This window comes from Halichoerus grypus, chromosome 7, assembly GCF_964656455.1.
Source record: "Halichoerus grypus chromosome 7, mHalGry1.hap1.1, whole genome shotgun sequence".
Taxonomy (NCBI): domain Eukaryota; kingdom Metazoa; phylum Chordata; class Mammalia; order Carnivora; family Phocidae; genus Halichoerus; species Halichoerus grypus.
In genome coordinates, this window is record NC_135718.1 from 20,808,479 (window position 1) to 20,823,238 (window position 14,760).

Here is a 14,760-nt window from a genome sequence, read left to right on the forward strand (position 1 = left end):
TACTATTGTTGTCTTTGCTGCTGTTTTATTATCTCCATAATCTCCCTGCATTTCCACTTTTACAGTTCTATAATATCCTTCAAATGCTCTAATTTTTTGCTGTACCAAGTTGGATGTGCACTGATATAGATCTTATATAATTTGTTAAACCAGTTTTCTTAATATGTTTATTAACTTAACATTAATTTTATCTCAATGAGAACTTGGCCATGCTTCCAGCTTTACACCAATATAAAAGTTTAATTCATTTTCAAATTATTCAGTGTCACACTCTGCTCTTTCAAATTAGATACCAGTTAATATTTTTTCTTGCTCGTTTATTTGAAATTGTCCTTTTTTTCATGTCAGAGCCTATGAAGGCATGTGTATTTCATTAATGATTATGAAACAAAGCAGTAGTGTTGAAAATTATGGCAGTTCAAACTTTGGCAAAGATGCAACGTGCTAGAGGTATTTTAACTTGAAAGTAATTTTAAATGTCTGTAGCTACCTTCAGATAAAGATGCAGTATGATTTTAATAAATTTATGAATTGAGATAAATAAATCTTTTAAAGGTTCTTCCAACCTAGAGATTCAATACAATCACAATTTTAGGAACAAGAAAAATGGATAGATCTTAGTATGTTGGATAAAATTTTATAAGTTATTTGTCTCAGAGGTACAGGTCTGTGATTCAACAGTCTTACACAATTCACAGCGCTCACCATAGCACATATCCTCCCCAGTGTCTTTATATATTAAAAAAAAAAAAAAAAAAGAAAAGAAGATAGTAGGAAGGGAAAAGTGAAGGGGGGGGAATCGGAGGAGGAGATGAACCATGAGAGACTATGGACTCTGAGAAACAAACTGAGGGTTTTAGAGAGGAGGGGAGTGGGGGGATGTGTTAGCCTGGTGGTGGGTATTAAGGAGGGCACGTATTGAATGCAGCACTGGGTGTTATATGCAAACAATGAATAATGGAACACTATATCAAAAACTAATGATGTAATGTATGGTGATTAACATAACATAATAAAATAAAATTTAAAAAAATTTTATAAGTTAGAACTATTGAGGGGAAAAAAGTTTATTGAAAAGTTTGGAAGTTTGTTTCATCTCTTGTCACTTACAAGTGGTGGGATTTTGGTCCCCATTTTATAGATGAGGTGACAAGGTTTAAAGTGGTTAAATGAACATCCAATATGGATTAAAGGGAGAACTTCAGGCCCATATGTGCAAAATCTTACCCTAAAAAGGAGGGGTTGAAAGTTGGAAGGATGGGAAGAGTGGTCTGAGTAGAGGACTGTGAGATAGATAGGACTGATATGTGGAGAGTTTTCCAGGAAATGTTAAGTATTTGGAGCTTCAACAATTGCACATTGGAAAGATCAATCTTGCCACTGTAAAATATATAGATTAGAAGGTGCAAAGGCTGGAGCCCATTTGGAAGGCTCTTGAAGTTGCCAAAGCAACATGATGGTGGTATGAACTTGGGAGTTGGTAAAGTGGAGAATAGATGATTTTGAGAGAGATTTTAGAAATAAAATGATAAAACTGATTTATGGCTGTATGGAGATGGTGGGGAATGCTGATGAAGAATGTGTTGAGCATGATTCCCAGGTATAGGAATACGGGGGTGAGGGGAGGGAGATGTCAACATTTGTTGAGATTGGTAACACTAGGAAGGAATTTGCACTACGGGGGTGAGGAGAGGGAGATGTCAACATTTGTTGAGATTGGTAACACTAGGAAGGAACCAAATTTTTAGAAAAAGATGGTCAGTTTGTTTTATGATATAATATTATGATTGCCTTTGAGACATCTGGAATAAGTATTAGATGTACAGACTTGGAATTCAGGGAAGTTATTTAGATGGAGATTTAAGTGAGAGAGGAAAAGTACTATTTATTGCAGTGATTCTCCACAAAACTTTACTCAATTTCAATCAAAGGCCTATGTTTATCCTCAACTCGATGTGTTTTAGACCATGTGTATCAGAATCACCTGGATAATAGTGCACTAAGAAAGATGCAAGATTGAGAGTCACATTGCTGAGGTTTAATTCCCATCTCTCTCATCTCCTGGTGTAACTTCCAGAATTTAGTCTTTCTATGTCTCAGGTTCCTCATCTGTAAAAATTGGATATTATAGTTAACTTTTGATGTTTCTGGGCAGGGAAAATTAGGTAATTCATGCAATACTCCCAAAACAGTGCTCAGCACATCTTAAATGCCCAATAAAGTTTAGCTAACATTATTAGCTGGGTGGGGGGGATTGTTAAAATGGAGCTAGGATTTACATGCTTACTAAGTTTGGGAATCATTGAGTTCCATGGTAGGTATCCATTTATCAACTGTATTGACTGTGACATTACTTGGAGATAAATAATGGATTTGAATTAGGTAGTTCTGGTTAGATCCCACAGAGGTGTGATCTGAGAGAATTTTTTTTTTTAAATACCCATTTCTGGATACTATCAGGCCTTTTAAGTTGTGGCATATGAATCAAGAGCCACAGGAACATGTATTTGAAAATAAACTTCCTACATACGTACTTAGTGATATGCTGACCCAGAACCTCATTTGTAAACAATTAAAGTACTTTATTTAGATGACCTCTTGAGATTCCTTTCACATTATAGGTGTCTTGATGGCTTAAAAAAAAAAAAATGTGTTTTCCCTTTTTAGAGTAAGTAATTTTTGCTGACAATTGGCTGCCCAAGGTCCTTTGCTTCTAAGTATGGCCATAGGTCTAGTTTTTGCCATTGAAATATGAGTGGAAGAAATAGAACTTCTAGGACAGAGTTGTGAAGAAGTAGCTATTCATATCCAATATTATATTTCGTGCCCTGATGACTGGATGTAGAGGATGATGAAGCTCTAAGGGATACTGGAGGCAAAAGATGGAAGGAACCGGAGTCTTTGAACAACCATGTTCAGGAAGAATGTTTACCAATCTGAAATACCACATTAGGCTCTAGAAGGTTAAAAATTAAGTTTCTATTTCATTAAATTGTAAAAATAATGAGGCATATTAAAAAAAAAATTGTTACCCTCAACTTTGAACAGGATGCTTTTTCTACCTCTAAATCTGTAATGGTTAAACTTTATGTGTCAACTTGGCTGGACTATTTATTATGCCCAGTTGTTTGGTCAAACATTCTAGATACTGCTATGCAGATATTTTATAGATGTCATTAACATCTACAATCAGTTTGCTTTAGGTAAGATGACCTTTGATAATCTGGATGGGCTTTACCCAAACAGCTGAAGGCCTGAAGAGCAAAACAGATTTTCTGGAGAAGGAATTCTGCCTCAGGACTGTAACACAGAATTCCTGCCAGAATTTCCAATCTGCTGGCCTGGCCTGTAAATTTCAGAGTAGTAAGGTCTCACAATATATGTATATGTATGTAAATGTATATAGATGATAGATAGATGATAGATAGATAGATATCCTATTGGGTTGTGTATTAGCCAGGGTTCTCCAGAGACAGTCTATAGCTTCAGAAGATGTGGGATGAAATGTCTCTGTCATCATGAACATGGACCTATAGTTCATATACTGTATGTTGAGGATTGTGCTAAACTGAGGATAAAAAGAATAAAACTATCAATTTTTTGGTGCTTAGAGTATAACCTAATTATGAATAAATGTTAACATTTCAGTTGTTGGTTTTATATTTCATATGGCTCAAATATGTAGTCATTTTTAAATGTGCATTTTGTGGAGTCATTTGAATATTCCTTGGTACTTCTGAATATTGGTGACTTTATGCTTGGTATCATTCCTTTTGTTTTGTTTTGTTTTAGAAGGGTTTTAGTAGTTACTTTTTCTTAACTTTCATTTGCTTTTTTTTTTTTTTAATTTGAGTATAGTTGATGTACAATGTTACATTAGTTTCAGGTGTACAACTTAGTGATTTGACAAGTTTATACATTATGCTATGTTCACCACAAGTGTAGCCAGCATCTGTCCCATTACATCACTATTACAAGATTATTGACAGTATTTCTTATGCTCTACTTTTTATTCCCATTATTTACTCATTCCATAACTGGAGGCCTGTATCCCCCACTCCCCTTCACCCATTTTGCCCAATCCCCAGGTCCCTTCCCCTCTGGCAACTCTCCATTTGTTCTCTGTATTTATAGTTCTGATTCTACTTCTTGTTTATTCATTTTCTTAAGGATTCCATTTTTGAGTGGAATCATGGTATTTCTCTTATCTCAGTCTGACTTATTTCACTTAGCATAATACTCTCTAGATCCATCCATGTTGTCTCAAATGGCATGATTTCATCCTTCTCTATGGCTGTGTAATATTCTGTAGTGTGTGTGTACCACATTTCTCTTATGCATTTATCTATTGATGGACACTTAGGTTGCTTTCATGTCTTGGCTATTGTGAATAGTGCTACAATAAACATAGGGGTACATATATCTTTTTGAGTTAATGTTTTCATTTTCTCTTGGTAAATACCCAATAGTGGAATTATTGGATCATATGGGTATTTGTATTTTTAATTTTTTGAGGAAATTCTATACTGTTTTCCACAGTGGCTGTACCAATTTACTTTCCTACTAACAGTGCATGAGGGTTCCTTTTTCTCCACATTTTCACCAACACTTGTTGTTTCTTGTCTTTTTGATTTTTAGTCATTCCAACAGGTATGAGGTCATACATCATTATAGTTTTAATTTGTATTTCCTTGATAATTAGTGATGTTGAGTATCTTTTTTCTGTTTTTTTTTTTTTAAATTAGATTTTTATTTTAATTCTAGTATAGTTAACATACAGTGAGTGATGATGCGCATCTTTTCATGTGTCTGTTGCCCATATGTATATCTCCTTTGGATAAACATCTATTCAGATCCTCTGCCAATTTTTCTAAATTGGAGTATTTTTTTGGGGAGATGTTGAGCTGTATAAGTTCTTTATATTTTAGATATTAACTCCTTATTGGATATATCATGCCCAAATATCTTCTCCCATTCAGTAGGTCATCTTTTTGTTTTTTTGATTGTTTCCTTTGCTGTACAAAAGCTTTTGTTTAGCTTGCCTCAGGAGGTATATCTAGAAAAATGTTGGTATAGCCAATGTCATAGAAATTATTACCTGTGTTTTCTTCTAGGATTTTTATGGTTTCACATCTCACATTAAGTTCTTTAATCCATGTTAAGTTTATTTGTGTGTAGGGTGTAAAGAAGTGGTCCAGTTTCATTCTTTTACATGTAGTTGTCCAGTTTTCCTAGCAACATTTACTGAAAAAACTGTCTTTTCCCCATTGTATATTCTTGCTTCCTTTGTCATAGATTAATTGACCATATAATTGTGGGTTTATTTTGGTGCCATTTTTGCACCAGTACCATACTGTTTTGATTACTACAACTTTGTAATATATCTTGAAATCTGGAATTGTGATACCTCCAGCTTCATTCTTCTTTCTCAGGATTGCTTTGGTTATTCAGGGTCTTCTGTGTTCCATACAGATTTTAAGCTTATTTGTTCTAGTTTTGTGAAAAATAACGTTGGTATTTTGATAGGGATTACATTGAATATGTAGATTGCTTTGGGGAGTACGGACATTTTGACAATATTAATTCTTCCAATCCATGAGCATGGAATAGCTTTCTATTTGTCTTCAATTTCTTTCATCAGTGTTGTATAGTTTTCAGAGTACAGGTCTTTCACCTCTTTAAGTTTATTCATAGGTTTTTGTTTTTTTTTTTTTTTTTTAATTTCTCCTTCTGAGACTTTGTTGTTAGTGTAGTTCTTCTTTGAAAAAGAGATGGATCTCTATTTTGTAGCTCCACATACAGTCAATTACTGGGTTTAATAAAATGCGGGGACGCCTGGGTGGCTCAGTCGGTTAAGCGTCTGCCTTCGGCTCAGGTCATGATCCCAGGGTGCTGGGATCGAGTCCCACATCAGGCTCCTTGCTCAGCGGGGAGCCTGCTTCTTCCTCTGCCTGCCTCTCTCCCTGCTTGTGCTCTGTCTCTCTCTGACAAATAAATAAATAAAATCTTAAAAAAAAATTATAAAATGCAATAATGTGCTTCTAAATAATTTAAAATAAAAAAATAGATAAATATAAACATAAATATTCATAAATTATTATTTAAGTGCATTAAATTTACATAGCAATGAAAGCTGAAATTTATGAAAGGCTATTTTCTGTTCATGCTAATGGGCTAAATTCCAATCATGTTTTATGGATGAGATCCCTGGACAAAGGGGCCTACGTTTCTTCATCTGAGAACACATGATTCCTATCTTCATGCAGACCTCACAGGATTAAATTACAAACTGGCATTACATTTTTCTTTCATTTATTTTCATGATCGTAAGGAGAAGGTTGATTTTAAGTTTTTCAAGTCAAGTGGAAGTTTATCATATTATTTAGCACAGCCAGTTTATTGGGCTACATTAATCCCTCAGGGAATAATTAATATCCATAATGTGCCCCCCTCAAACTGAGAATTAAACTCCAACCTCCAGTTCATAATAATCTGGCATCCTCATTTTTGCTTTTCCTGCTTTTCCTACCCTATTCTTGTGAACTTGACCAATAACTTGACTTTTCTGAAGATCAGTTTCTTCAACCACTAAAAAAATGGCTATAATGCCAATGTTCACAAAAATCCTGTAGTCATTAAATGGCATGATGGTCTTCCTGTATCTCTGCCATATCTGCTGCTTTTCTTGACACTATTACTTATTTCCAGGGAGGGCCAGCTATAGGTGTTTGTAGTCTTGTGAAGTGACCTTTACGGTGGGACGAGTACAGCCTCACACAAGAGGCTAAGAGCAAATTTAGGGAGTTGGAGTGTGGGACAGGGGATTAATGAAAAAAAAAATCATGTCAATGAACAAGTCCTATACAAGATAGCAACCAATGGGGAGAGTAATCATTATGTTAGTACTACTGAAAGTATGGCCCCCAGACCATAAGATGCACACCTCGGGTGATTGTTAAACATTGAGATTCCTTGTTCTCACTCAAGGCACCCTGAATCAGAACCTGGGGTGGGCTGAGGGTGGCTAGACTTGAAAACCAACTTTTATTTTATTTTTTTGATAAGCTCTGAGAGTGATCCTGTAGAACATAGAAATTTGAGAATCAATGGCCTAAGATTTATCTATCACTGTGGTACATTTGAAGATAATACAAATATGTGATATTTCAGCTGCTACCTGTCATGAATTTTTACTTTAGAAATAGTAATTAGATAATCTCCATTCCCAGCCCCCCTCACTTCCACAAGTGCACTTGGATAAGATGAACAGGGTTAGCTCTGGCTTCTCCCGCAAGACCTGGGATAGTAGAAAACTCAGCCTTGATACAAAAGCAAGTATTCCTAAAACCACTTTGAATCTTTTTGGCAAATAGGCCATTTCTTATAAACAAAATAGATAAACCTCAAAACCAAATATATTTTAGAAGCCTCAGGCTTCTGATTCTCTGATCTGTGGGCATCCTGCTTGAACATTGTTAATCAGTGCTACATTATTGACTTTTTTTTTTTTTTTTTTGCTTTGGATAAGAAACATACAGCAAAAGTGTCCATAAATTCAACTCGAACCCTTCAGAGTCAGGAGTAAAATCCTTTTGCAAACCAAAAAGTGAGAGTTGCTCTTTTTTTTTTTTTTTTTGATGATGATTCTAGCTAGTATTATACTGAAGCTGAGGGAAAAGTCTCCATTTTCACATTGACTATGTGTTTTTTGTTGCTATGTGTTTACATACACAGCATCATATAAAAAACACACTCTTCCTATGTAGAATCTGATGTACTATTGTGGGAAAGCAAAAATTGTGGCAGAACTATCATGCTTGGTTCTGTAAAATAATGTCTGATGATATTCCTCACTAAACTTTTGCTTTTCTTTCTTTGCTTTGTCTTTTTTTTTCTTTTATTTCTTTGTGTTATTTTTTTTTCTTGATGAAGATAGAGATTTTTTTGTGCCATTTGGATACAGATTTAAAGCAATGGAGTTGCTGTTTCTGAAAAATAGATTGGATGCATAGGTTGGTTGACTCTTCGCCCTTTTTTTTTTTTTTTTAAATGTCTCTCTGATTCTGTAATCTATTGTTTTTAGAGAAGTTAATATGCATCAGGCCCTGGAGTAAATACTTAACATACATGTCCTTTTATTGCCCAACAGCCCAGTGGGGCATGCATATGTGAATATGGACATGCTGAATGAATTAATCAGTTCCCCCAGCTAGAATAGCAAAAGTAAGTTCATTCATTAATTCATTTCCCAGACATTTATAGAGCACTTATTATATGCTATTATTTTAGGTACTGGGGATATAGTAGTGGACAAAACAGAAACAGTCTCTGTCTTCTCAGAGTCTATACCCTTGTGGGGAAGAAAAATAGCGTTTCAATAAAACAAGATAAATATAATAAAGGGCTGTGGAAAGAGTAACAGGATAAAGAGAGGGTGTAGAGTGGTCAAGGAAAGCCTTTCTGTGCACCTGACTTGTTGAATATGAATGAAGTAAGGGAGTAAACCATGGGGACATATAGAGAGTGAAATTTATCAACATGGCATAGAGTGTCCTATAGGAGCTGGCCCTGGCACCCTCTGAAGTCCCACACCCTTCCTCTGTCTCCTCAAGCTCCAACTCAGCTTGAACATCTCTTGTTCTGCAATGAGCTCTGTGCTTCCTATTTCAGGGTTTTCATTCATGTTCATCCCACTTTCTTCTGCTTGAATATCCCCCACCCAAATTCTTTAGGTTGCAATATTTTCCTATTGCTGGACATGCTTTCAAATATTTACCACAATTAGAACAATAGAAAAGATGGAAGTAGGACTCTTCTTCTGCATGGCAGGCTGGAAGAGCAATGGGTTGGGGGAGGGGGATGATGTGAGTTGCTAAGGGTCTACTACAGCTATTTGTAGATGTTATGTTCTAGTCAGTAATTGGTTACACATTTATACTGATCTTACTTTAGTGGAAGAAATGTAGTATTTGTTTTTGATGGTCTCTAAATCTAGAATCAAAGCACTGCCCTGTTATGTCAGACTATGTTTCACTCATTTCTGTGTTTGTGTGTTCTTGTGTTTTTGTTTGGTCAGGGTTGATTTATGAGAAAACATTTTTAAAATATCAGGGCTCTGCCCAGTTATGTGTAATTTCTCATAATCTGTATGGAACAATTGCTCTCTATTATTTATCTATTTATCAATTTATTTATTGGGGAGGGAAGGGCAGAGGGAGAGGGAAAGAGAGAATCTTAGGCATTCTCTTGAGAGAATCTTTACACAGCGTGGAGACTGATGTGGGGCTCGGTCTCATGACCCTGAGTTCATGACTTGAGCTAAAACCAAGAGTTAGATGTTTAACTTACTGAGCCACCCAAGTGCCCCTCACATTTAGTATTTAAAACTTGATTGAATCAGCTAACAATTTTGACTCTGTCACCTCTCAGATTGATATTTCTCTAGCTGAAGTTGTATTTTCACTCCTTCCCTCTGTACTAAATCTCTCTTGGTCTTGTGACTGGCATCTTGAGAGTATCTTTTTCAATCTGGTAAGCAGGAAAGAGCACTAGAGTGTAACTCAGGAGACAAGATCTCTGTTTCTTTATTCCCATCTTGCCATATAACTTTGGGAGAGATCCATATGTTTTTGAACCTCAAGTTCTTTATCTGAATAATGAGATAATAAACCTGATGTTTATTCAAATAATTCAAAGTTATTATTATGTTTCACTAGACTAATAATTGTGAAAGATGATTTCATTATTTTGTAGATTTGAGTGCCATTCCTTCTTAACTTTAATTCTTCTCTGTAGCTTTTTTATTATTGGTATCATTGTTAATATCATCACTAAAGTAATATGTGTATGTTAAAAACAAATCCAATATTACCAAAAGCTCCACAATGAAAAGTTCCCACTCCACTGAACCCCAGATATAATCTCATTAATCTCTTACCCCGGATATAACCAATTTTAATAATTTTCTTTTATTTTTGTATGTTTATTTCATGGTGTTTCAGTAATATTTTTCTAAATCTGTCTTGATTAATTCACTTTATTCATTCATTCTAATTATATTCTATAATTTTCCCCATATCCCTTTTTCAAAATGTCCCTTTTCTCTCTATATCAAACATAAAGAAACTGAGTCTGAAGAAATAGATATTTTCTTTCATTTCTAATTTCCAGGTATCCTGTCCAGGAACAGCACTGCTCTGAGGCCAAAGGGCAGCCTGCTGCTCTCAGTAACTTTGGGTCCCTGAGAGAATGCTTTCATTTGGTTGTTTATCCTATTGTCAGGGAAAAAAAGGAAAAAAAAAACCACAGAACATTTTGACAAAATATATCCCCAAATTATGAGAAACGTGCTGCCCTATTTAGTCACAGTTTAATGGTTTTTGAGCTCTAGTGAGTTTGAGTCTTCTTTGACTTAATTTTTTTTCCTTTATGTACCTTTACTTAACAATATTAACATGCATAATTGGACTTGAACTTTTGCAACTGTCATAATAAATGAAATGAAACACAAATTTCATTATCTTTCCTGTTGCCTCTGGGTTTGTTTTACAAACCAATTATTCACAAAATGAGGCATTTCACTTTTTGCTGTAGGGCTGTGGATAAAGATAGCATAAATCAATGCCTCATTCTCACCTGGAATTGCATAGGAAGAGGGTCCCTCAAGAGGATTAGAATTATTTTTTTGGGGAAAAAAGACATTTCTCACAAGGAGAAATGAAAGCATGGCTTAAGTTATGCAAGAAAAGATTCAGGGGAATTTAATGATCAGTGTGGAGAAAGTAAGATATCCCTGTTTACTGAAGATTACAAAATAAATAAATAAATAAATATTTCACCTGGGTGAAGTAAAAAAAAAAAAAATACTGAGGCACAGAATTTAATTCACAAGAGGAATGGTTAGCAAAAACAGCTCCATCAGATTAAAAGAATAATTTAAGATATATTAATTAAGGGATAAATTAGCTGGTGTAAATCTGTCCCTTCAGCTACCTGTTAAAAAACTGCTTTTGTAATAAGGATTTCATTTCTCTAGGATTTTATAAAGAATGTTGATAGAAAATTACAATGTTATGCACAAGAGGAAGCATATAATATGAAAATAATGCTCTTTCTTGACTAGTTTTTATTTTCAATATGCTTTGATATTTGTCACCCAATTTGAATTTCATGACAACTTCATGAAATAGGCAGATACAAGTGTCCATATAGTAGATGAGTAAAAACAGCTTCACAGAATGAATAGATTGTCCATGGTGAATCCGCAGCTAACCCTGGACTAGAATGACTTTTTTTTTTTTAATTTCTAATCTTTATGCTATTTTACAAGAAATAAAGCTCTAGATGAAGCTAGAAAAACAGCATCATATTTTTTTCATTCATCATCCTTTATCCTTCTTAAAATTGAAATCTCATTTCTCCAAGAAGTTCTTTATAAATTTCCTTATTTTGTCATTACATCTCCCGTAAATGATGAGGAGATTCTGGGTCACCTTATTTTCCTGTATTGATTATCTAGTTTTGTCTTTTCCTGTTCTTTCTTCTTCCTTCTTTCTTTCCTGTAGGTTGTGAGCACTACTAAAGCAGGAATGAGGGAGGCAATGTAACTTACGTATTTAGAGCTTGGACACATAATTCAATCAGATTTAGAATCAAATCGCATTCTGACACTTTACATGGATGACTTTCAATAACTTACATAAACACTAAACTTCATGTTCCTATAAAATAATACCTACCTATAACTGGCATTTGATTTTTAAAATTCCCCATCCATTACTCATTTCTGGTGAGGCTGCCAATCATGGGACTCCACTTTATGGCCTTAAGGTTAAATATATGACTTGGACTGGCCAATAAGGGAGCTTTATTCTCTTGGCTATGGTAATTGGTTAATAGATAGATACATGATCCAATCAATGTCAATCAAGACACTATCTTGAAACTTGCTTGAAAATGCAAGGGTGATTCTCCTTGATAATTATAAATATCCACTTTCTCTGCCATATGGAGGAATCCATTCTTAGCATGAGAGAACTGGTCAAAACATAGAGAAGTGGTTAAAGAAAAAGAGTAGGTGTTATGTATATAATGCCTGATCCATTTTCACCCACTCTTTCCAGTGCCTTGAAATGATAAAATCTCTTAATTTGTTATGATTTTATTTCACATAATTTAGTTGAATTCAGTTTTTGTTTTCACTTGAAGGATCCTGACTAAAGCATTATGTTGTGAAGTTGTGGTGGAAATTGAATGAAGTACCATGTAAAGTGCTATCCATAATGCCTGACACATGGTAGGCATGCAGTTGATGTTAGCTAAAAAGATAACTATAAAATTATTGATAAAGGTGATACACTTTTTTTGTTTTTATTTTTTAAAAACTTTCAGGACAACATCCTGTATGTGGGAGGTTCTCATTCATTGATGTTTGGATGACTTGCTTCCCTTTCTTTGTACAATGAGAGAAATATAATGAGAGAAATGATGAGCTAGAATGGAACTTTGGATCACTTGTATAAAATGTCTTTATATTTTGTCAAATATAACTATTTCTGATTACTTTAATTCATTCTTATGGTGGACAATTTAGTATATCAAAATCACAGGACACTATATTAATACAAAAAGGCAACTACTTCCCTACATAAGAGTAATGAACATTTGGAATTTGAAATAACATTTAAAACAATACTAAAAATAAAGTAGTACTTATATATAGAATTTTATTAGATTTATATCTAACAGAATCTTCATGCAGAAACTATAAAATTCTGATAAAGTTGATCTAAATAAATGGAAAGATATCTATGTTCAATATTGTTAAGATGGTAATTATTCCAAATTTAATCTACAGAGTTTACATAATGGCAATAAAAATTCCAGCATTCTATTTTGTAGATAAAAGCAAACTGATTCTAATGTTTATAGGAAAGACAAAAGACTTATAATAGCCAACACAATACTAGAAAATAAAAAGTTTGAGGACACTACCCAATTTCATGATTAATTTTAAAGTGATAGAAATGAAAAAAAAAAAAGCGTATTAGGTGCAAAATAGACACACAATCAATGGGACAGAAAAGAAAACTCCAAAATAGAGCCACAGATAGAGTCCACTGATCTTTGACAAAAAGGCAAAGACAATTTCATGAAGAAAGAACCAGGTTTCTTTACAGAAATGTCTGAGTCTAGGATTGTGTCAGGATATATCCAAGATAAGGCTGGCACATCTTACAGTGCCAGAAGAAAATATATTATTCAAAAAGAAAAACAATGGATGGGAATATGTCAAAAGAACACAGAGCCAAATGTGAACAAGCTTCTAGAGTCCAAAGTTGGAAGAATTTGAACAATAAAACAAAGTTGTATGGATTATAACCCAAAATATGAAGTATTATCCATAATGAAATAATGAAATAATGAAATAATCCATGAAATTCATGAAATGAATGAATAATTGAAGAATAGGCAAATAATAATGTGGCTAGTATGCATTGAGTACTTCAGCTTAAAATAGGCACAACAGTAGTGTGAATTAATTTAATTCTTATATAATCTTGAAATAATTTACTATAATAATTTTCAAGTGAATAACTGAGTTTTAGAAAAGTCAAGGAGCTAGAAAGATCAATATCATACAGTAATTTTCACATTTGACATTCAAAATAGGGTGCTTTTATCCTTAACCACCATTATTTCTTGTCTTCCTATTCATACAAAATAAGGTAAATAACTATAGTATACTCTGGGATTATCAGTAACAGATTCTGGGTGGTGGGTTTCAATTTTTACTCATTTTCACAAAATAAGTGGATGATTGGGTAAAATCCATGAGACCAATATTTTCTTGAATTTCTCCAACAAATCTATGGTTCTGTGGCATGGGTCAGTAGTTGAAAATCCATATTTTTATTGAAGAGCATGGTGTTCTGTAGGCTTAACTGGGCCCCACCTTATGTCTCAAATATGTATGGAAATGGATGCTCAGCCTGTTTCAGCTGTGGATCAATATTTGACCCAGTGTGTCTGATAATAATAATTTTTATTATGTTAATGATTTATTATTTTAATAATAATTTCTAGGAAAATCTGTCTTTTCTTATCAAAAATGGTTTTGTTAATATTATTGTGCTAACATGCCATTTATTAGAGTGTCAGTTATTCAGGAGAGAGGTTTTAAAAAAAACAGTATATTCTCTTCACTCTCTTCCAGATAGCTTCATAATTGGTATATTATTTTTACAGGTGTTGTAAAGAAAACTTCAGGATGCAAGCCAACAAAACACCAAAGAAGGTAATAAAAGTGGCTTTTTCATTGAGTATTCAATATATAAAAACAAATCTGTATCAACTACAGGTATGGCGACTAGAGTCAAGCATATTGTGCATGTATAAACTGCATGTCAATTTTTTGGGATAAAACTGGATCATTTTGCTTTTTGAGAGGTGAGGAAGGTCTTTGGAAATAAATTTAGTAATAGCCACAGATCAAATGTTCTTTTAATTTCATTTTCAGAAGATTCATATAATTAAATTCTCTTGCATTTTTATACTATCTCATGGTTTTGAAATTGACTATCATTCTGGGAAGAAAGTCTGACAGGTACCATTACCCTGAGAATCATGTTAAGGAAGATGAAGTTTGGAAAAGTAAAATGATTTATTATAATGTCATTCAGCTCTTCAATGGACAATGAATTCAGCCTTCTGACTCCCAATCTGATCTTCTATATATTATTCTGGTACCACAGAGTATTC